The sequence below is a fragment of the Sapajus apella genome, unplaced genomic scaffold (genome assembly GCF_009761245.1).
Source record: "Sapajus apella isolate SASKATOON/1434 unplaced genomic scaffold, GSC_monkey_1.0 scaffold47, whole genome shotgun sequence".
Lineage (NCBI taxonomy): Eukaryota > Metazoa > Chordata > Mammalia > Primates > Cebidae > Sapajus > Sapajus apella.
This window is the reverse complement of record NW_022436987.1, coordinates 9,297,706-9,323,094: the sequence shown is the minus strand read 5'-3', so window position 1 is coordinate 9,323,094 and position 25,389 is coordinate 9,297,706. Positions and strand designations below refer to the sequence as shown.

Sequence of the window (25,389 nt, the reverse complement as noted above, 5' to 3'; positions counted from 1 at the left end):
TTCCTCAAGGACATAGAAATAGAAATTCCATTTGACCCAGCAATCCCATTACTGGGTATATATCCAAAGGATTAGAAATCGTTCTACTATAAGGACACATGCACACGAATGTTCATTGCAGCACTGTTTACAATAGCAAAGACCTGGAACCAACCCAAATGCCCATCGACGATAGACTGGATAGGGAAAATGTGGCACATATATACCATGGACTATTATGCAGCCATCAAAAACGATGAGTTTGGGTCCTTTGTAGGGACATGGATGAACCTGGAAACCATCATTCTCAGCAAACTGACAGAAAAGCAGAAGATCAAACGCCGCACATTCTCACTCATAGGCGGGTGTTGAACAATGAGAACACATGGACACAGGGAGGGGAGCACTACACACTGGGGTCAGTTGTGGGGAAATAGGGGAGGGAGGGTGGGGGGTGGGAAGCTGGGGAGAGATAGCAAGGGGAGAAATGTCAGATGTAGGTGATGGGGAAGAAGGCAGCAAATCACACTGCCATGTGTGTTCCTATGCAACAATTTTGCATGTTCTTCACATGTACCCCCAAACCTAAAATGCAATAAAATAAACAAATGGGGGAAAAAAAAAAAGAAATTTGATCACCCACTCATGGACCAGCACTGACTTCAAAAGTTACTTCAAAAAGAAATCTGATCAAGATGATGCTGTTAAAAATAGTCTAAAATCCTGAATTAGTATGCATCTATTGAAGAGATAAGCAAACAAAAACAATAAAAAGAATTGTTTGTGATAAGAGTTGGGCATTAGGAATGTTGTTAGAATAAAAGTAGATTAAAATATGTAAACTGAGCAATAAATTAAATCAAAGAAGAAATGGAAGCAGTAAGAGAGTAGAGACGAACAAAAAACAACAGAAGTTTCCCATAGAATCAAAGATACTATTTTGATAATGAAATCTTTGTGGTTTATTTTAAATTGACAACTAATCAAATTAAAAAGAAGACAGTTGCTAAAGGAAATTAAAATAAGCAAAACCCAAACCAAACAAATTAGTTATGTATTCAATACCAAAGAATATTTAGGGGGAAAAAAAACAAACTATAAAAATTGAGGGTAAAAAGTAGAATGGAAGAACATAATCCTGAAAGGACTAACGTTAAAATAAGTATAAGCTCAAACAATTTTGGGGAAGCAAAACAAAATAAAACACAAAAACAAAAAGAATGCTTCCAACTGGAATAATGTAATAATTTACTGAGAAATCTTCAAAAAGCCTTAGAAAAAGGCTAAAAATAATAAAAAATAAATTTAAAAGTTACTAAAAAGGTATATTAATTAAAGGGAACAAAAAGCAAGTGAGATTTCAGACAAGGTAGAGTTATGGTAAAAGTTATTAAGGCAAGCTAACTATGTTAATTCTGTGATGATAAAAGTCAACCTTAATAATGAGAGCATAATGATATTATGTCTACAAGGTCCAAAGAACACAGCAACAAATCACTTATAAAAATCAACAGGAAATTAATAAGTATACAATTTTAGAATAAAGCATTATTATCCCATTATTAGAATATGATAAATTAAGAAGAAAATGATAAATTAATAGACTGAAAAACATAACTAACCTACCATTATACAGCAGAAAGGGTAGGTATTGCCATCAATTTAATAGACTGAATAACAAACAAAAAACCCTGAAATCTTTTTGCTGTTTCCTAAAAGATGGCGAATTAGCATGTACCCCTCATCCTTTAAATTTAACCCAGGGAAACTTCAGAAGCAGAGGGAAGCACAGATCCAATAAACTAACAGAGACACTGAAATTAAGAGGAGATCAAAGGCTATCTTGAACTGGATAGTGAAGATAGGTGGAGGAAGACTGAGCTGAAAGGTGGCCTAACTCAGGGAAAAGAGGATAGGTGGAATGAAGAATCCTTCACTTTTCTCTGGCCCAGTGGTGGGAGGATGGATTTGCAAGGACTGCTGGAATTCTCTTAATTTACTTCCTTGACATGACCAAGGGAGGGTCATTGCCTGTCCTGCAACCCAGATGTCTGCAGGACTAGGCCAGCTCTATTCCTATTCCCAACCAGAGTAATCTCAGGGCAGTAACATAAAGCCCTCTCAGGAAAGAATGGGATAATAAAGCCCAGCCTTCACTGAGTATATACTTCTTCATCCCTTTTGTTTCCAAACTTTCAGGGCTGGGGACTAGAACCTAAGGAGATCACTTCCTCCTATTCCTGGTTTGTTCTAAGAGTGTCAGAATGAATCCTTAACTGGAGGAGTTACTCAGTAGAAGAAAGCAAATAGAAGAGTTGATAGCAGTGATGTGATACCTGGGCCTCATCTCCTTCCTTTTTCTTAAACACACCAGAAGGGGCAGCACCTAGGATTTGGTCTTTCCCCATCATACACTACCAGACATAACATTTATATCACCACAGAAACATAAGACCACCTGCCATAGTACCTAGATCCCAAGGAGTACAACTAGTGAAAGAGAATGCAAATTGAAATGAAGCAGCTTATTGAAACAGATGTACCAAAAATTTAACAGAAGCACAATACATATTCTCAAAGACATAGGGAGGATGTTGGCAACATGAAGCAAGAACAAGAAGTAGAGAAAAAGAACAAAATGTAAATTAGGTGCTAAACAAATATGTATAACGGCTGTGGTATCCCTGCCAAAGATGCACAAACTGAATCTAATGATGAGGAAGCACCAGACAGCCCCAGACTGAAGGAGAGTGTACAAAATAACAGCCTGGTATTCTTCAAAGACATCAGTGTCATGAAAGTCAAGAAGAACTAAGAACCATTCCAGTAAAGGCAGTATATAATCTTAGACTGGATCTTGAACCAGAATTTTTATTTTTGATTTGCTACAAACTGTGCTGTATGATATGGTTGCCATAAGCTGTGTGTGGCTACTGTGTGACTGAAATGTGGCCAGTATGAATTGAGATGTGCTGTAAGTGTAAAAAATGCAATGGATCATATCATGAAAAGGAGAATGCAAAATGTCTCAATAATAAATTTTTATATTAATTGTATGTTAAAATGATACTACTTTGGATACACTGGCTTAAATAAAATAGAACATTAAAATTAATTGCACTTGCTTCTTTTTATTTTTATTTTTAATTGTACTTTAGGTTCTGGGGTACATGTGCAGATCATGCAAGATTGTTGCATAGGTACATAGATGGCAATTGTTGCATAGGTACACAGATGGCAATGTGGTTTGCTGCCTCCATCCCCCTGTCACCTACATCTGGCATTTCTCCCCATGTTATCCCTCCCCAACCTCCACACCCCACTGTTGTCCCTCCCTTGGCCTCCCTCAACAGACCCCAGTGTGTGATGCTCCCCTCCCTGTGTCCATGTGTTCTCATTGTTTAACACCCACCTATGAGTGAGAACATGTGGTATTTGATTTTCTGTTCTTGTGTCAGTTTGCTGAGAATCATGGTTTCCAGATTCATCCATGTCCCTACAAACGACATGAACTCATTGATTTTTATGGTTGCATAGTATTCCATGGTGTATATGTGCAACATTTTCCTTGTCCAGTCTATTGTTGATGGGCATTTGGGTTAGTTCCAGGTCTTTGCTATTGTAAATAGTGCTGCTATGAACACACATGTTCATGTGTCTTTATAATAGAATGACTTATAATCCTTTGGATATATACCCCGTAATGGGATTGCTGGGCCAAATGGAATTTCTATTTCTAGGTCCTTGAGGAATTGCCACACTGTCTTCCGCAATGGTTGAACTAGTTTACACTCCCACCAACAGTGTAAAAGTGTTCCTATTTCTCCACATCCTCTCCAGCATCTGTTGTCCCCAGATTTTTTAATGATCACCATTCTAACTGGTGTGAGATGGCATCAAAGCTGGATGGAGAATGAGTCCAATGAATGGACAGAAACAGGCTTCAGGAGGTGGGTAATAACAAACTTCTCTGAGCTAAAAGAACATGTTCTAACTCAATGCAAAGAAACTAAGAACCTTGAAAAAAGGATTGACAAAATGCTAACGAGAATAAACAGCTTAGAGAAGAATATAAATGACATGATGGAGCTGAAAAACACAACATGAAAACTTCGCGAAGCATATACAAGTTTCAGTAGCTGAACTGACCAAGCAGAAGAAACGTTATCAGAGATTGAACATCAACTCAATGAAATAAAACGAGAAGGCAAGATTAGAGAAAAAAGTGAAAAGAAATGAACAAAACCTCCAAGAAATATGGGATTATGTGAAAAGACCTAATCTATGTTTGATAGGTGTACCTGAATGTGATGGAGAGAAGGAATCCAAGCTGGAAAACACTCTTCAGGATATTATCCAGGGAAACTTCCCCAACCTAACATGGCAGGCCAACATTCAAGTCCAGGAAATACAGAGAACACCACAAAGATATTCCTCAAGAAGAGCAACCCCAAGGCACGTAATTGTCAGATTCACCAGGGTTGAAATGAAGGAAAAAATGCTAAGGGCAGCCAGAGAGAAAGGTTGGGTTACCCACAAAGGGAAGCCCATCAGACTCACAGCAGATCTCTTGGCAGAAACCCTATAAGCCAGAAGAGAGTGGGGGTCAATATCCAACATCCTTAAAGAAAAGAACTTTCAACCTAGAATTTTATATCCGGCCAAACTAAGCTTCTTAAGCAAAGGAGAAATAAAATTCTTTAAGGACAAGCAACTGCTGAGAGATTTTGTGACCACCAGCCCTGCCTTATAAGAGCTCCTGAAAGAAGCACTAAACGTAGAAAGGAACAACCAGTATCAGCCAATCCAAAAACAAGCCAAATAGTAAAGAGCATCAACACAATGAAGAAACTGCATCAACTAATGGGCAAAACAATCAGCTAGAATCAAAATGGCAGGATCAAATTCACACATAACAATATTCACCTTAAATGTAAATGGGCTAATGCCCCAATCAAAAGACACACACTGGCAAATTGGATAAAAAGTCAATACCCATTGGTGTGCTGTATCCAGGAAACCCATCTCACGTGCAAGGACACACATAGGCTCAAAATAAAGGGATGGAGGAAGATTTATCCAGTAAATGGAGAGCACAAAAAAGCAGGAGTTGCAATCCTAGTCTCTGATAAAATGGACTTTAAACCAACAAAGATCAAAAGAGATAAAGAAGGGCATTACATAATGGTAAAAGCATCAATGCAACAAGGAGAACTAATGATCCTAAATATATATGCACCCAATACAGGAGCACCCAGATACATAAAGCAAGTTCTTAATGACCTACAAATAGACTTAGACTCCCACACAATAATAGTGGGAGACTAACACTCCACTGTCAATTTTAGACAGATCAACAAGACAGAAATTAACAAGGATATCCAGGACTTGAACTCAGATCTGGACTAAGCAAACCTAATAGACATCTACAGAACTCTCCATCCCAAATCCACAGAACATAAATTTTTCTTAGCACCACATCACAGCTACTCTAAAATTGACCACTTAATTGGAAGTAAATAACTCCTCAGCAAATGCAAAAGAGTGGAAATCATAACAAATAGTCTTCAGACAACAGTGCAATCAAATTAGAACTCAGGATTAAGAAACTAACTCAGAACCACACAACTTCATGGAAACTGAACAACTAGCTCTTGAATGTTGACTGGATAAACAATGAAATGAAGGCAGAAATAAAGATGTTCTTCAAAACCAAAGAGAATGAAGACACAACGTACTAGAATCTCTGGGACACATTTAAAGTAGTGTCTAGAGGAAAATTTATAACAATAAATGCCCACATGAGAAGCAAGGAAAGATCAAAAATCGACACCCTATCATCAAAATTGAAAGAGCTAGAGGAGCAAGATTAAAAAAAAAAAACTCAAAAGCTAGCAGAAGACAAGAAATAACTAAGATCAGAGCAGAACTGAAGGAGATAGAGACACAAAAAAACCCTTCAAAAAATCAATAAATCCAGGAGCTTGTTTTTTGAAAAGATCAACAAAATAGACAGACTGCTAGCCAGATTAATAAAAAAGAATCAAATCGATGCAATAAAAAACGACAAAGGGGATATCACCATTGATCCCACAGAAATACAAAATACCATCAGAGATTACTACAAACAACTCTATGCACATAAACCAGTAAACCTGGAAGAAATGGATAAATTCCTGGACACTTGTCTCCTCCCAAGCCTAAAGCAGGAAGTTGAAACCCCGAATAGACCAATAACAAGGGCTGAAGTTAAGGCAGCAATTAATAGCCTACTAACCAAAAAAAAGCCCAGGTCCAGATAGGTTCACAGCAGAATTCTACCAGATGTACAAAGAGGAGCTGGTACCACTCCTTCTGACACTATTCCAAACAATACAAAAAGAGGGAATTCTTCCCAAATCATTTTATGAGACCAACATCATCCTTATACCAAAACCCAGCAGAGACTCAACAAAAAAAGAAACTTTGGGCCAATATCCATGATGAACATAGATGCAAAAATCTTCAGCAAAATACTGGCAAACTGATTGCAACAGCACATCAAAAAGCTTATCCATCATGATCAAGTAGGCTTCATCCTGGGGATGCAAGGCTGGTTCAACATACACAAGTCCATAAATGTAACCCACTACATAAACAGAACCAATGACAAAGACCACGTGATTATCTCCATAGATGCAGAGAAGGCCTTCAACAAAATTCAACAGCCCTTTATGCTAAAAACTCTCAATAAGCTAGGTATGGATGGAATGTATCTCAAAATAATAAAAGCTATTTACGACAAACCCACAGCCAATATCATACTGAATGGGTAAAAACTGGAAGCGCTCCCTTTGAAATCTGGCACTAGGCAAGGATGTCCTCTCTCACCACTCCTATTCAATATAGTACTGGAAGTTCTAGCCAAAGCAAAGAGGCAAGAAAAAGAAATTAAGGGTATTTAATTAGGAAAGGAGGAAGTCAAACTGTCTCTCTTTTCAGACAACATGATTGTACATTTAGAAGACCCCATCGTCTCAGCCCAAAATCTCCTGAAACTGATAAGCAACTTCAGCAAAGTCTCAGGACACAAAATCAATGTGCAGAAATCACAAGCATTTCTATACACCAATAACAGACTTAAAGAGAGCCAAATCAAGAACCAACTGCCATTCACAATTGCTACAAAGAGAATCAAATCACTTTTAATCCAGCAGAAGAAAATAATTTAGGCAAGGGAAAGAAAAGAAGTTGTAAAAAAAAAAAAAAAAAAAGAAATATGAGAACGTACAATCAGAAAATATAAAATAATATGGCAGAAAAATTATAGTATGACAGTAATCACAGTAAATATGGGGTAAATGGAATTAGGCAAACAACAGGGCCCAGAGGGGGCTGTCATGGTAATGATGCTTGTGTGTCACTAGGTAACGCATAGCTTGGCATGTGAGGCGGAATAAGAAAACAGGCTTTTGAAAGTCAACATAAGCTAGGTTATTAAAAAACAAACTCAGTAAGTACAAAAAAGCAGAAATTATATATAACATACTTTCTTACTGATACGGTTTAGATGTTTGTGTTGGAGTTAGGGCCTAATGGCAGGTGACTGGATCATGGGGGGAGATCCCTTATGAGTAGCTTAGTTCCCTCTCCTTGGTAATGAGTGAGCTCTTGCTCTGGTAGTTCACTGGAGATCTGGTTGTTTGAAGAGTGTGGCACCTCTTCCCTCTGCCTCTCATTCCCTCTCTTACCGTATGACATTGCTTGCTCCTGCTGTGACTTCAGCCCTGATTGTAAGCCTACGGAGGCCCTCACCAGAAACAGATGCTGGAGCCGTGCTTTTACAGGCTGCAGCCAATTAAACCTCTTTTCTTTATAAATTACCCAGTCTCAGATATTTATAGTGATGCAAAAATGAACCAATACACTTACCAAACAAAATAAACAAAATTAGGAACAAAGATATAAATCAAAGCTCTCTGACTACTTAGAAATTTTGAAATACTCTGCTAATTAACAAGTACGTCAGGAAGATAAAGTGCACAAAAGCACTCTATTAAGAAAACAATGAAAATGAGAACTACATATTAAATTCCCTGGGAAGGGCTCAGAGCTGAACTAAGAAAATTCACAGCCTTAAGTGCATTTATTATTAATAAAAACAAAAAACAAAAATGGGAAAATCAGCATACTAAGTAAACAATATAAAAATTCACCAGAGGAGCAAAAGGACAACCCAAAAGAAATAGGAGAAGAGAACAGTATATATAAAAGTGAACGTAAGTAAATTATCAGCAGGCTAACAGTAGCATTATTTAATAAGCTACGAAGCTTATTAGATAAAGCTAACATGGGTAAATTTAGCCAGGAAGTAGGGAATGATCTTACTGTGCTCTCCAGTTGTATGCCAGGAATTCTGAAAATCTGAATAAAATGGATGATTTTTTAAGGAAAAGGTAAAATTCTAAAATGGACATAAAAGAAATAGCCTGAATACACCAATAACTGATGAGGAAATAGAATGATAACTTGGGGGTAAGGATAGGGGAAAGTATTCAGTGTGAGTGGGTAATTCTTTTAAAATGTCAATTACAAATAGAAACTGGTAGGTAGAAACTAACCAATTTACTCCTCAAAGGTAGTATGGTTTTGAGACTATAGTCAGATATAAGAGTTGATTTAAAAATCAGAAATTGTGTACGACTTTCACTCTGAAGAATTTAACAAAATACTAATGGATTACCACTTAAAGGAGAGACATGGTAGAAGGGACTCTAGGGTCAGATGGACCCAGATTCAAAGCCAGATGCATTTCATAGAGCAAACCTGTGGCACAGCCAGTGCATCTTTCTCCCGCTCCCTCTCTCTCTCTCCTCTTTTCACTCTCTCTCTCTTCCCCTCCTCTTCTCTTCTCTGTCTCTCTTTCTCCCCACTCCTCTCTCTCTCCGCCTCTCTTATCACGCACTGGCTTGACCACAGATTTGCTCTATGAACTAGGCCTACTCTCTACCCGTTCTGAGACACAATTTTCTCTTCCATAAATCAGGAGCGTAATATTCATCCGATTGGGCTAAGGCGAGAATTATTGAGAAAATGTATGCAAAAAATATAATGCCTTGTGAATAGTTTATAATCATGAATGTGTACTAAAGGAAGAAAAAAACACACCACGATTAAATTAGGCTCATCACAGAATGGAAGAATAGTTTAGCAAATTGAAAACTAGCGATTATAATACTCCTCAAAAAGAGATTAAATAGTAACAATTATTTGTTCATATCAGTAAGTGCTAAAATGGCATTAGAAAAATCCGACATCTATTAAAAAAATTAAAAATATACATCTATATTTAACATCCTTGAATATCCTGGAAGCCAAGAGTTAACATTGTACATTGTCAGTGAACAAGTGAGAGACCACAGAAACCATGGAAGAGTAATCAAAAAAAAAAAAAAAAAAAAAAAAGACAAAAACATGTTGTGTTTTACGGGAAAATTATTATTTTTTAATTTTGTTTATTTATCTTTTTCGAAATGAGGTCTCACTTTGTTGCCCCAGCTGGAGAGCAGTGGCAGTGGTATGACCATAGCTCATTGGCCTTAACCTTCTGGGTTCAAGCCATCCTCCTGCCTCAGCCTCCCAAGTAGCTGAGACTACAGGCATGGACCACCATGCCCAGCTAGGCAAATAACTATTGATCACTTATGTAACCCAAGGAATATTACATGAAACTATTAGACAAAAAGCATACAGGTACAATAAATGAGAATAATGATAGCATTTTTGTATACTAATTATAACCTGGTAGAAAATGTAATGAAAACTGGAAATCTCATTCATAATAACAAAACAAAAAATAATTCTAGGAATTAACTTGATGAAGCATACATAAGAATGAAACCGCAAAGCTTTCTTGGGAAAACAAAAATCATTTAGGAAAAGTTAAAATTTGTTCAAGTCTCAGTTTCTACAGAAATTGCATGTATTTTTAAACCAGGAAAAATGATCTGTGAAAATGCACTCCCTATTATTAAAGGATGTCCTCTTAGCTAAAATTCCAGAAACCCCCTTTCTAATAATCTACTTCATAACATTTCTCCTTTGACTATGTTTTGGGTTAGATGACAGCCCAGTGTTGGTAAAGTGAGAAGAAATTTGATAACTTGGGAATGGGAACTGGATTGGCATCTGAGTTTAGCCACAGACCCAGAAAAAAGACAGCCCCGTTTGGATGTTTCTAGGTCCTGGGTAAGCAATGGAAGGAAGCAATATTTATTTGAGAAGTCTGGGGAGAGGAGGGCAATTCTGAGTGGATCAAAAGCAGCCTCAATATAGTGGGGATATGTAATCCTATACAAAATGCTATAGCAACATAAAATCCTACAGAATAACTGATTTTATTGTATTTAATTTTGCTTTTTATTTTATCAAAACAATACAGGTACAGAGTCTAAGAATCAATTTCTGAAAAAGTGGCAGTACCAGTCTTGGCCCCACAGGGAACAGATGGCATACTCAAGTGGGGCAAGAGGAAAGTTTGATGAAGGGACAGTTTATAAGGAATTGGCAGGGTCAAAGGAGCGCAATAAAGAAAGGTGAAGCTCCTAGGGAGATGTGACTACCCCTAAACCTAAGGAGGGGCAGTTTCGGGAACCAGGAGGGATAGCTGAAGCTGGAAGACACGGTGGCTGGGCAGAAGCTGTGGCTGCTGGAAGATGACTGCCCACTTGCAGCCTCCACTGGCAGGGAACAGTGGGTTGGTAGGTAGAGACCCAGACCTCACTCCTCTCTGCCTTGGCTTCCCACTGACCAAATCCAGCTGGAATGCAGAGGGTGAGAGAGGCACTTGATGAGATCCCTTGAGGTCACTCTCCCAAAGCAGGATGGAGAGGAGAGAAGAGCAGATCTGGGGGTTAGAATGAAATCCCTAAAAAATACTCCTGTGCAAAGTACCTAAAAGCGCTAGAAAAGTGAGACAAATCCCCTGGGACTGAATCTGTTTTATTCATCTAGTGTTATCTTTGTGGGATTTGGGGAAACAATAGAGATTCATGTGTTCAGTCTTCCCTGTTTAACTGAAAAATGTGGTCATGGACTTTCCTTCTCCACTCCCAACCCATACAAGAGTGAATTGTTGTCATAAGACTTCCTTTCTGGAGAGGTAGAAGGCAGGCAAGAGAAAAAATCTGAAGAAGAGATTTAATCCTTTCCCTTTTGCCCTTTCTTTCACTGAACTGTGTATGGTGACACGTGTGTTGCGTGCCAAATACTCTTTCCTGGTGACATCCTCTATTTGTGACTTAGCCTGGTGGCAGCAGCAGTGTCACCGGTCCCATCTCAGCACTGGCAGTGGTACAGCTGGGAGGCTCTGAGAGACAGACTTCTCAGTTTTGGGAAGGATTTCGCAGTGATAGAAGGAAGCAGTGGGACTATCATTCAGTGAATGTTTGTGATGGTTCATTTTATGTGTCAACTGCACCATGGGGTCCTCAAATTATTTCTAGGTGCATCTGTGAGGATTTCCAGGTGTGATTTGCATTTGAATCAGGCAATTCAACAAAGGAGACTTCCGTCCCCAGTGTGAGTGGGCCTCATCCAATCATTTGAGGGCCGAATAGAACAACAAGCAGAAGAAAAAGTCCATTTCTTTATGCCTTGCCTGCCTGCTTGACCAGGGACATTGGTCTTCTCCTGCCCTGGGACTGGCATTTACACCATTGGCTCCGTTTGTCCTCAGGCTTTTGGATTACAACTAGAACTACACCACTGGCTCTCCTAGGTCTCCAGTTTGCAGATGGCAGGTTGTAGGACTCCTCAGCCTCCATAATCATGTGAGTCAATTCCTCATAAAAATATATTAAAATGTATTATCTATCTACCTACCTACCTACCTGTCTAATCTATCATCTGTCTCCTATTGGTCTCTTTCTCTGGAGAACTGTAATATAATGTTTAATTTTGTTTCTGCAGTTAGATTGAGAAAGGAGGGGTATGGTCCATATGGTATCACTGTTCTAGGCATGGTGCTAAGGAAACCCAGAAATGATTGGTTTTATTTGTAAATGGGAAGAAACTAGACAAGCTAAACATTATAAAGCTAACAATTCCTCTCAAGGTAATTTTGAGATTTAATGCAATCCCACTTAAAATTCTGACAAGATCCTTTCCAGGGCTTGATGAAATGATTTCAAAGTCATTTGTAAAAAGAGAAAGAATAGTATTGAGGTATATTTTCAAAAGAAAGAGCACCTCCATTTCCAAGCCAGAAACTTGGCTTGTCAGCTTTGATGTTTCTCTCTCTCACTCCTCAGTATCCAGTCCATGACAGACCCTACTGCTGAAAGAGATGTCAAATACAGCCAGTGCTCAACTTACAACCACGGTTGGTTCCGGCAGACCGGTGGTAACACGATTTTGTCGTAAGTTGAGTAGGCTATATGCACGTGGAGATGGTAGTGCTGCCAGAAGCTGGTCCGCACTGTTGTAGGCCCAGCTGGGCAACGTTTGCGCTGCCAGACGCGGAGCAGTCGTGGCTAGCAATTGTGGTCGTAAAGTCGAATGGTCTTAAGTTGCATAGGTCGTAAGTCGATCAATACCTGTATACCAATTTTCTCCATTACCACTTTCACTGCTGTAGTACAAGACACACCAGTGCCCACTAACTGATTGCAATGTCCTCCTTGCCCATCCTCCCACCCACTACTGGCCCCATCCAAGCTGCTGTCTACTCAGCAGGCACATATGGCCTCATCTCTTCTGGCCTAACATTTTCAGAAGCTTTGCATTGCTTATCTCCCTCCACTCTCTTCCTTACTCATTTTGTAACTTCTTCTCATTCATTCAGCCATTCATTCTACACTATTTATTCAGAACTTTCAATGTGCCAGACAATGACTGAGGCTATCTCCTTGGGAGACAAGGAGCAAAATCAGACTTGATTCATGCCAATACCCTAGTGGTTTTAAAGGCAAAGGACAGTAAAGATGAAAAAAGATTCAAGTGTGCTGGTAATTAAACCAATGCCAATTTAAAATAAGATTAATTTTTAATTAATAAATTAATAAATTAATAAAATTTTAATTAAAATTTTAATTAAATGCTGAGGAGGCTGGGAGAAGCATATACATTTATTCATTATTGGTAATAAACTGAATTGATCAAATGTTTTGGAGAAGAATCTGGCAAGATGTCTCATGGGCCAAAAGAAAAGTCAATATTCTTTGATCCAGTGGTTTTACTCTTGGGAAATTATTTCAAGGAAATAAATCCAAGGAAAGGAGAAGTGTTGAGGAAGACTTTAAGTACAAAGTGTTTTTCACTCAGGCTGGAGTGCACTGGTACAATCTTGGCTCACCACAACCTCTGCCTCCCAGGTTCAAACGATTCTCATGCCTCAGCCTCCTGAGTAGTTGGAATTACAAGCACATGTCAGCATGCCTCGCTAGTTTGTGTATTTTTAGCAGAGACGGGGTTTCACCATGTTGGCTAGGCTGGTCTCGAACTCCTGACCTCAAGTGATCCACCTGCCTTGGCCTCCTAAAGTGCTGAGATTATAGGCGTGGCCACCTCAACCGTCCTAAGTACAAGGTTTTTTTTTTTTTTTTTTTTTGATTGCAGTACTTTCTATGTTAGCAAAAGACCTGACATTACTTGAATGATCAATAAAACAATAGATAAGTTGCTCAGAACAAGCTGATCAAATAATTATAAGTATGAAGACAAAATCAAATGCAACACAGTGTGTTCAAATGTAACATAGCTCCTCTGTATATAGACGAATATATGAAGAAACCAAAGTAGTTGCTAAGTGTTAGAGTAGTGGTTTTTCATGTAACTGGGCTTAACAATAATTTCCTAAATTCAGTGACCCAATAAAATAGATGGCTGAATTTCACTGTAAAATGAACTTTGATTATATAGAGTATATTTCCCAATTGCTATATTTATATTTTAGGCAATGTGTTGTCAAATGAAAAAAATAATTAGCTCCTGGGGAAAAAAAGTGTTCTTTTCATCAATGCGTATCTGTTAAATAGCATTAAAACTGATGTCATATCAAAAATGGAGGAAGCTACGCAGCTTACATTGTCAAGGGAGATTACAGGGTCTCTATGGGGTAGCAGCATTTGTCAAAAATCCAAGAGCTGTATTCGGAGCTAGACAGTAAAGAGACTCAGCATCTTTTAGGTAACTCTCAATCCCTTGGCAAAGACTAGGCATGTCTCCAGCCTTCAGGACATTCTTATGTGGTAACACAGCCTGATCACCTTGTTCCTGTGAAGCAACTGCTTCTGAGCCACAGCTGGGAGCTACAGACTCACAATCCTAGAACAGACATTGCAGGAGCTGGCAGTTTTTCTGACACTTCAGGGTCCAGAAACTCCACTCAGGCTCAGTGAATCCAGACCTTCTCTTTCTAAGTCAGGATCTCTACAATGTAGGTCTTTGTAGAGTGGGGCAAAGCTGTTCAGTATGGCACAGAATTTGGTACCAATTAAGTTCATGTTAGTACAGCAGGGCCTTATTAAAAGATGGTTTGTGTATAAGATATTAATTTTCCTGCAGAGGACAGAAGATTGATTGCCTCTTGATTGTCTACAGAGGAAGGCAAAAGGGAGTCAGGAGATCTAAGCTTTGATTTTGTTTCGGACACTCTCTGGCTATGTCATCTGAGTCTGTAACCTTTTTGTGCTTCAAGAGTTTTTCATTCATAAAATTAGAAGGTAAAACTTTCATGATAAGTTAAAATGGATTTCTAGAACTACCAAATTAGAAGTGTTTTAAAAGGATTTCACTATTTCCAGACGACGAGCAGAGATCTATGGCATTATAATAGATAGGGAATGCCAGAGGTCATTTAGGCGATTCCCCTGCCTCCCTTCTTATCTCACCACATCTAGCCCCTCCTAGAGAGCTCTGCGCTCCAATGGAGGGAACCCCAGAAACAACACTTGGAACAAACCATTTTGTATAATGGTTGAGAAGAGCCTCGTCAGATTTGGCCCACCTGCAGAGACTGGGTGTTGCCCCAACCTTCCTGCAGTGTCCAACATAAATTCCCAAGGGCAAGTTACCCAAAGAGTACTGAAGGTCAGATACCTTAGGTTGCTATCTTATCTACTGTAGAGGTTCTCAAAGTGGACCACAGGTCCCTGGGAACCCTGAGACCATTTCAGGGGGTCTGGAAGGTAAAAGCTATTTTTATAATAATACTAAGACATTACCTGTTTTTATAATATATTGACATTAACTCTGGCACTGAGCATGAATCAAGGCAATGGCTCCAACCTGTATCAGTAGTTGATGTACTTTTCACTGCCACATATCAGTAGTAAACAACAAAGGATCCGTTTCACTTAAGAATATCCTTGGAGGATATTGGCAAGATGGCCGAATAGGAACTGCTCTGGTCTGCAGCTCACAGCGAGACCAACACAGAAGGTGGCTGATTTCTGCATTTCCAACTGAGGTACCATGTTCATCTCATTGGGACTGGTTAGGAAGTGGGTGCAGCCCACAGAAGGTGAGCAGAAGCAAGGTGGGGTGTTGCCTTACCCAGGAAGTGCAAGCAGCTGGGGGCCTCCCTCCCCCAGCAAAGGCAAGCCGTGAGGGACTGTGCTATCTGGCCAAGATACTACACTTTTCCTGTGGTATTTGCAATCTGCAGACCAGGAGATTCCCCCATGTGTCGACACCACCAGGGCCCTGGGTTTCAAGCATAAAACTGGGCAGCTGTTTGGGCAGACACCAAGCTAGCTGCAGTTTCTTTTTTTCTTTTTTTTTTTTTTTCCATACCCCAGTAGCACCTGGAACTCCAGCAAGACAGAACCATTCACTCCCCTGGAAAGGGGGCTGAAGCCAGGGAACCAAGTGTTCTTGCTTAGCTGGTCCCATTCCGATGGAGACCAGCAGGCCAAGAACCACTGGCTTCAAATTCTCACTGCCAGCACAGCAGTCTGAAGTTGACCTGGGATGATCTAGCTTGGTGGGGGGAGGGGTGTCCACCGTTACTGGATTAGGCAGCTTTCCCCTGACAGTGCTAAGGAGGCTGGGAAGTTCATACTGGGCAGAACTCAACACAGCATGGCAAAGCAGCTGTGGCCAGACTGCCTCTCTAGATTCCCCCTCACAGGACAGGGCATCTCTGAAAGAAAGGCAGCAGCCCCATTCAGGGGCTTATAGACAAAACTCCCAACTCCCTGGGACAGATCACCTCAGGGAAGGGGCAGTTGTGGGCACAGCTTCAGTGGATTTCAACATTTCTGCCTGCCGGCTCTGAAGAGTTCAGCAGATCCTGACAAGGAGGATTCTCCCAGCACAGTGCTCGAGCTCCACTAAGGGACAGACTGCCTCCTCAAGTGGGTCCCTGACCTCCATGCCTCCTGATGGGAGAGACCTCCAAGCAGGGGTTCACAGACACCTCATACAGGAGAGCTCCAGCTGGCATCAGTCTGGTGCCCCTCTAAGATGAAGCTTCCAGAGGAAGGAGCAGGCAACAATTTTTGCTGTTCTGCAGCCTCTGCTGGTGATACCCAGGTAAACAGGGTATGGAGTGGACCTCCAGCAAACTGCAGCAGACCAGCAAAAGAGGGGCCTGTTAGAAGGAAAACTAACAAACAGAAAGCAATAACATCAACATCAGCAAAAAGAACCCCACACAAAAACCCCATCCAAAAGTCATCAGCCTCAAAGATCAAGGAAGATAAATCTATGAAGATTAGGAAAAACCACTACAAAAATGCTGAAAATTCCAAAAAGGAAAATGCCTCTTCTCTTCCAAAGGATCACAACTGTTTTCTAGCAAGGGCACAAAACTGGACAGAGAATGAGTTGGATGAACTGACAAAAGTAGGCTTCAGAAGGTGGGTAATAACAAACTCTTCTGAGCTAAAGGAGCATGTTCTAACCCAATGTAAGGAAGCCCAGAACCTTGATAAAAGGTTATAGGAATTGCTAACAAGAGAAAACACAAATGACCTGATGGAGCTGAAAAACACAGCACAAGAACTTCCTGAAGCATACATAAGTATCAATAGCTGAATTGATCAAGTGGAAGAAAGGATATCAGAGACTGAAGATCAACTTAGTGAAATAAAGCATGAGGAAAAGAGTAGAGAAAAAAGAATGAAAAGGAATTAACACAGCCTGTAAGAAATATGGGACTACGTGAAAAGACCAAACATACAATTGATTGGGGCACCTGAAAGTGATGGGGAGAATGGAAATAAGTTGGAAAACACACTTCAGGATATTATCCAGGAGAACATCCCCAACCTAGCAAGACAGGCTAACATTCAAATTCAGAAAATACAGAGAACACCACTCAGATACTCCTCGAGAAAAGCAACCCCAAGACATATCATCAGAGTAACCAAGGTTGAAATGAAGGAAAAAATGTTAAGGCAGCCAGAGAGAAAGGTGAAGTTACCTAAAAAGGGAAGCCCATCAGACTAACAGCAGATTTCTCTGCAGAAACCCTACAAGCCAAAAGAGAGTGGGGGCCAATATTCAACATCTTTAAATAAAAGAATTTTCAACCCAGAATTTCATATCCAGCCAAACTAAGCTTCATAAGTGAAGAAGAAATAAAATCCTTTACAGACAAGCAAATGCTGAGAGATTTTGTCACTATCAAGCTGGCCTTACAAGAGCTCCTGAAGGAAGCACTAAATATGGAAAGAAAAAACTGGTACCAGTCACTGCAAAAAAAAACCCCACCAGAATATAAAGGCCAATGACACTATGAAGAAACTGCATCAACTAATGTGCAAAATAATTAGCTAGCATCATGATGGCAGAATCAAATTCACACATAACAATATTAAATATATGGGCTAAATGCCCCAACTGAAAGATAGACTGGCACACTGGATAAACAGTCAAGACCTATCAGTGTGCTGTATTCAGGAGACTCATCTCACATGCAAAGACGCACATAGGCTCTAAATAAAAGAGAGAGGAATATTTACCAAGAAAATGGAAAGCAAGAAAAAGCAGGGGTTGCAAACTTAGTCTCTGATAAAACAGACTTTAAACCAACAAAGATCAAAAAAGACAAAGAAGGGCACTACATAATGGTAAAGGGATCAATGCAACAAGAAGAGCTAACTATCATAAATATATATGCACTCAATACAGGTGCACCCAGATTCATAAAACAAGTTCTTAGAGACCTACAAAGAGACTTAGACTCCTACATAATAACAGTGAGAGTCTTTAACACCCCACTGTCAATATTAGACAGATCAATGAGACAGAAAATTAGCAAGGATATTCAGGACTTGAACCCAGCTCTGGACCAAGCAGAACCTAATAGACATCTACAGAACTCTCCACCCCAAATCAACAAAATATACATTCTTCTCAGCACCGCACAGCACTTATTCTAAAGTTGACCACATCATTGGAAGTAAAACACTTCTCAGCAAATGCAAAACAACAGAAATCATAATAGTCTCTCAGACCACAGTGCAATCAAATTAGAACTCAGGATTAAGAAACTCACTCAAAACTGTGCAACTACCTAAAAATGGAACAAACTTCTCCTGAATGACTACTGGGTAAATAATGAAATTAAGGCAGAAATAAAGAAGTTCTTTGAAACCAATGGAAATAAAGAGACAATGTACCAGAATCTCTGGGACACACCTAAAGCAATGTTAAGAGGAAAATTCATAGCACTAAATGCCCATAACAGAAGGCAGGAAAGATGTAAAATTGACACCCTGCCATCACAATTAAAAGAACTAGAGAAGCAAGAGCAAACAAATTCAAAAGCTAGCATAAGACAAGAAATAACTAAGACCAAAGCAGAACTAAAGGAGACAGAAACATGAAAAACCCTTCAAAAAAATCAATAAATCCAGGAGCCAGTTTTTTTGGAAAGATCAACAAAACAGATAGACTGCTAGCCAGACTAACAAAGAGGAAAAGAGAGAAGAATCAAACAGACACAATAAACAATGATAAATGGATATCACCACTGATGCCACAGAAATACAATACCATCAGATAATACTATAAACATCTCTACATGAATAAACTAGAAAATCTAGAAGAACTGGATACATTCCTGGACACATACACCCTCCCAAGACTAACTTAGGAAGAAGTAGAATCCCTGAATAAACCAATAACAAGTTCTGAAATTGAGGCAGTAATTAATTACCTACCAACCAAATAAAGCCCAGGATCAGACAGATTCACAGCTGAATTCTACCAGAGGTACAAAGAGGAGCTGATACGATTCCTTCTGAAACTATTCCAAACAATAGAAAAAGAGGAACTTCTCCTTAACTCATTTTATAAGGCCAGCATCATTCCTATTCCAAAGCCTGGCAGAGACACAACAAAAAAAGAAAATTTCAGGCCAATGTCCCTGATAAACATCGATGTGAAAATCCTCAATAAAATACTGGCAAACAGAATCTAGCAGCACATCAAAAGCTTATCCACCACAAGAAGTCAGCTTCATTCCTGCAATGCAAGGCTGGTTCAACATAGGCAAATCAATAAGCATAACCCATCACATAAACAGAACCAATGACAAAAACCACATGATTATCTCAATAGATTCAGAAAAGGCCTTTGATAAAAATTTAACACCCTTAATGCTAAAAGCTCTCAATAAACTAGGTATTGATGGAACATATTTCAAAATAATAAGAGCTATTTATTTACCACAAACTCATAATCAATATCATATTAAATGAGCGAAAGCTGGAAGCATTCCCCTTGAAAACTGGCACAAGATGGATGCCCTCTCTCACCACTCCTATTCAACATAGTATTGGAAGTTCTCACCAGGGCATTAAGGCAAGAGAAAGAAATAAAGTTTATTCAAATAAGAAGAAAGGAAGTCAAATTGTCTCTGTTTGCAAATGACATGACTGTATATTTAGAAAACCCCATCGTTTCAACCCCAGATCTCCTTAGGCTGATAAGCAACTTCAGCAAAGTCTCAGGATACAAAATCTGTGCAAAAATCACAAGCATTCCTACACACCAATAATAGACAGGCAGAGAGCCAAATCATGAGTGAACTCCCAAGTGCTACAAAAAGAATAAATATCTAGGAATAAAACAAGGAAAGTGAAGAACCTCTTCAAGGAGAACTACAAACCACTGCTCAAGGAAATAAGAGAGGACACAAACAAATGGAAAAACATTCCATGCTCATGGATAGGAAGAATTAATATTGTGAAAATGGCCATGCTACTCAAAGTAATTTATAGATTCAATACTATTCCCATCAAGCTACCATTGATTTTCTTCATAGTACTGGAAAAAACTACTTTAAATTTCATATGGAACCAAAAGAGTCCCCATATAGCCAAGAAATTCCTAAGCAAAAAGAATAAAGCTGGAGGCATCACACTACCCAACTTCAAATTATACCAGAAGGCTACAGTAATGAAAACAGAACAGTACTGGTACCAAAGCAGATGTACAGACCAATGGAATAGAACAGAGACCTCAGAAAAAACATCACACATCTACAACCATCTTATCTTCGACAAATCTAACAAAAACAAACAATGGGGAAAGGATTCCCTATTTAATAAATAGTGCTGGGAAAACTGGCTAGCCATATGCAGAAAACAGAAACTGAACCCCTTCCTTACACCTTATACAAATATTAACTCAAGATGGATTAAAGACTTAAACGTAAAACCTAATACCATGAAAAACCCTATAAGATGACCTAGGCAATACCATTCAGGACACAGACATAGGTAAAGACTTCGTGACTAAAACACCAAAAGCAATTGCGACAAAAACCAAAATTGACAAGTGGGATCTAACTAAAACTAAAGAGCTTCAGCACAGAAAAAGAAACTACCATTAGAGTGAACAGGCAACCTACAGAAAGGGAAAAATATTTTGCAATCTACCCACCTGACAGAAGTCTAATAACCAGAATCTACAAGGAACTTAAACAAATTTACAAGAAAAAAATAAAGTAGGTGCAAGTATGAACAGACACTTCTCAAAGAAGACATTTATGCAGCCAGCAAACATTTGAAAAAAGCTCATCATCACTGGTCATTAGAGAAATGCAAGTCAAAACCACAATCAGATACCATCTCAAGCCAGTTAGAATAGCAATTATTAAAAAGTCAGGAAATTACAGATGCTGGAGAGGATGTGGAGAAATAGGAACGCTTTTACACTGTTGGTGGAAGAGTAAATTAGTTCAACCATTGTGGAAGACAGTGTGGCAATCCTCAAGGATCTAGAACCAGAAATACCTTTTGACCCAGCAATCCCATTACTGGGTATATACCCAAAGGATTAGAAATTATTCTGCTATAAAGACAGATGCACATGTATGTTTATTGCAGCACTACTTACAATAGCAAAGACTTGAAACCAACCCAAATGCCCATCGATGATAGACTGGATAAAGAAAATGTGGCACATATACACCATGGAATGCTACACAGCCATAAAAAAGAATGCGTTGATTTCTTTTGCAGGGATGTGGATGAAGTTGGAAACCATCATTCTCAGCAAACTAACACAGGAACAGAAAACCAAACACTGCATGTTCTCACTCATAAGTGGGAGCTGAATAATGAGAACACATGGACACAAGGAGGGGAACATCACACACGGGAGCCTGTTGAAGGGTGGGGGTGGGGGCAAGGGAAGGGGCAGCATTAGGACAAATACCTAGATGATGGGTTGATAGTGCAGCAAACCACCATGGCACATGTATATGTATGTAACAAACCTGCACATTCTGCATATGTATCGCAGAACTTAAAGTAAAAAAAAAAAAAAAAATGTCCTTGAAAAAAACAATAAAAATGATTAATTTCATTAGATCTCTGCCTTTGAGTAAACATCTTTTTATTTTTCTGTATGACTAATTGGGAACTATGCAGAAGCACTTCTGCTACATACTGAAGTACTATGATTGTCTTGAATAAGAGCATTTATGCGACTCTTTGAGGTACAAGCTGGACTAGCCACTTTTTATGTTCATAAAACATTATTTTCACTTGAAAGGACAAATGACAGACAAATTACGGTTATTCAGACATGGGAATTTGGCCTACATTTTCTCAAAAATAAAGTGAGCCTGTCACTTCAAGGAAAACAACTGACAGTATTTGTTGCCAAGGATAAAATTTGAGCTTTCAAGCAAAACCCAGAATTTTAGAAAACTTGCATTCATTACTATGAACTTGATAGCTTTCCAGTCTTAAATACTTTTCTGATGAGCTTCATAGTGATATTAATGGATAAGGCTTTTCATATTGTTTAATTAACTGTCCCAACTCTTGGATAATCTGCATAACTCAGTAAACCAGTATTTTCCAAATGATCGACGTAAGATGTTACACAATCATGCATTTGTAAAAGATCTATTCAAAGTAGAAGGTAAAGCATTGACTTTTAATGTAAGAGTATAAGTTCATTGATATAGTTTCATATTCCACATTGTAATTAACCTTAAAAAAACAACCATTTGTAGAGTTCTGGTGTAGGATCAAAGATTATCTATAATTATTGGAAAAGGTTATTAAAATACTCTTCCCTTTTCCAATTACATATCCATATAAGACAATTTTCTTTGCATACTTCAACCAAAAAAATAGACCACAAGCTGAATGCAGAAACAAGGGCAAATGGGAATCCAGGTGTCTTCTATTAAGCCAGACAGCAAAGACAGTTGCAAAAATGTAAAACATTGATCTTTTTTTTTCACTACACTTATTTTGTTTTGAACAATATAGGTATTTTCAGAAAATATGTTCTTTATGTTAATCTGTCATCAGTTTATTATTTTTAATTTGCTAGGTTTATTTTTAAAATAAATAATATTTTTAAATTTCTCAGTTTTAATTTTTGATATAGTGAACATTGATGGCTATGACCCATATAAATCACTTATGTTAGGATCCTCAAAGATTTTTTAAGCATGTAAAAGGGGTCCTGAGATTTAAAAGCTTGAGACCACTGTCCTAAGATCACTGCAGAAAAAGCAGTGTTTTGGATAACTAATTAATAAAGGACAGGGGGTTTGGCATTTCTCAGTTTGCACTGTTGTAGGGAAGCTTCTCTGGGCACGATGACAGAGACTGGTTATCAAGACAGCATCACCTCTACACTGGCAAAAGGAAATTCATCTATTATCTAAGATTGATAGAAATAACTTTTGAGAAGATTAAATTTTCAAGGTCCTAATTAGTTTCTCCCTGTGCCCTTCTAAATGGCTCCAGTCTCCCTGAGTGTTCACTCCTTTTTCTCCATGGAAGGTTTGGCCCACACTCCCCTCAGTACTGCCCATCATGACTAGGTGAAGGCTAGACATCTGCTTCCCAGGTCATAATGAATGCCATTCCTAGTTCAACAATCAGTACATAGTGCTTGGGAAGGTACCAGGCACCAAGAATCAAAGATAAGCATGTCATCACTTTTGTCCTGGTGGACTTCTCAGTCTGGTGAGAAAGACAAACTTTAAAAGAAATAATTGCAGTATGATATGTTAAGTGCTATTCAGTCAGTACACAGTGACCATGAATTTTCTAAGAAAAAATTAGGATACAATCTGACAGACAATGTATATCAGACATAACGTCTGACAATGGAACAATCCTAGAAGATCTGGAACACACATCTGCCATAGTTATTAAGAAACTCTGAACACTACCACAGAAATTCTGTATAGATTTGCACTTGATTTGGCCAAAAGACCCAAAAACAATGGTTTTTTTTTTTTTTTCCCATCTCCTCCCTAAATTCTGGGAAATGACAGTGGCAGAATAGAAAAGGTCAAGAAGCTTCTTAGGATCACAAAAGATGAGTAATGGGCCCATAACATTTTATTTCCTCTGGTTAGGGGATAGGAGAGGCTGGAGGAAATTTTTTCCATCATGCGTGTTCCAAGTGTTTTCTTTCCCCCAGGCGGAGAGTCCAAGTTTGTTCGCACAGGTCTCCCACATAGCTGATGCAGATCAGGCTGAATCCCAGAGTCAGAAGCATGAACTAGAAAGAGGTTTCTAAGATCCCAAGCCTTGATTGCATGTGGTAACATTAAACAATAGAGCTCTTGATTTGCCAACTAATGTCAGAGTCCCCTCTGGGTGGGCTGCATGGGGATCATGGAGGTTCTGGTCTGGCCTGAGTCTTCTTAAGTCCCAGTCATGAGCCCTTTTCTCCCCCTTTCTTTTGGGACCTGAGCCAAATCCCTCTTTTTAATCTCTCTATCCCATTCCTACTGTTCTTTCTGAAGTGTGGTAACTCCAAAGTAAAATGCACAAGAACAAAACAGACAATGAACAGAAAAAACAGGCTCAGTGCCACACATGGACATCCTGCCACCCACAGAGGGAATGGGCAACATACAACCCAAACAAAAGGCAGGCCTAGGAGCCTGACAAACCCCTTTGGATCTTGGATCCGTTACTTACATCTGACTGTGGGCAAATCATGAAATCTCTCTGATCCTCAGTAAACATATCCACAAAAACATATTACTTTGAGGATTAAACACTATAACATATGTAAAAATGCTTGGTTCACACTAAGTCCACTTTTCTTATAGTCTTCACATTTTTCTGTATGACTATTTGGTTAGTGTCTGTGTCTTGCTGAGTGACTCGAGAATATGGTCACTATTACAACTCTAGAGCTGAGCACAGTGCCTGACACATTAGGCATTTGTTGAGACAATTATATGACAAAGGGGAATTAGTAGGATCTACTTAAAAATGGTAAGTTTGGGGTCTTCTGACAACTCTCATGGCTTTGTATTGGCTATCTTGATAACAGTGTTATGAAAGAATTTGTTGTTGTTGTTGTTGTTTTTTTTTTTTGAGTCAGAGTCTCACTCTGTTGCCCAGGCTGGAGTGCAGTGGTGTGATCATGACTCACTGCAGCCTTAAGCTCCTGGGCTTAAGAACCTCCTGTCTAAGCCTCCTTAGCAGCTAGGACTATAGGCATGCACCACCATGCCTAGCTAATTTTAAAATTTTGCTGTGTTGCCTAGGCTGGTCTCTAACTCCTGGCCTCAAACAATCCTCCCACATCAGCCTCCCAAAGCACTGGGAATACAGGCGTGAGCCACCATGGCTTGCCCCTCATGAAGGGATTTCAAGGTGACATCTGAAGTCAGTAGAAAAAGAGCATACTGACTAATTACCAACACCTAGATAGTAGAGTATTTGTTCACCTTGACCTATAGAATCAAGAGCAGGTCCCTTTTGGCAGCTATTTTTAGCAAGTCTGTCATGGAATTCATGGATAGGGTCATTCCATGGGGATTGAGGTTACCAAATGCCTGACCTGAAGATAAGTAGCATGACTTCAGGAATATTTTTAAAAATCACAAATAAGAAAGCACAATATTATGCAAAGAAGCTGAAAGCATACCCGTATAATGACTGCTTGTCTCGATGAATATACATATAATGTTTGCCT

The 25,389-nt window shown here is 39.1% G+C and overlaps 1 protein-coding gene across 3 annotated transcripts in view; it reads right to left on the bottom strand.

Moving 5' to 3' along the window:
* Nucleotides 1-25,389, bottom strand: part of SPON1 (spondin 1) — a 301,120-nt gene that overhangs the window by 153,902 nt on the left and 121,829 nt on the right. The gene's annotated exons all lie outside the window — the stretch shown is intronic.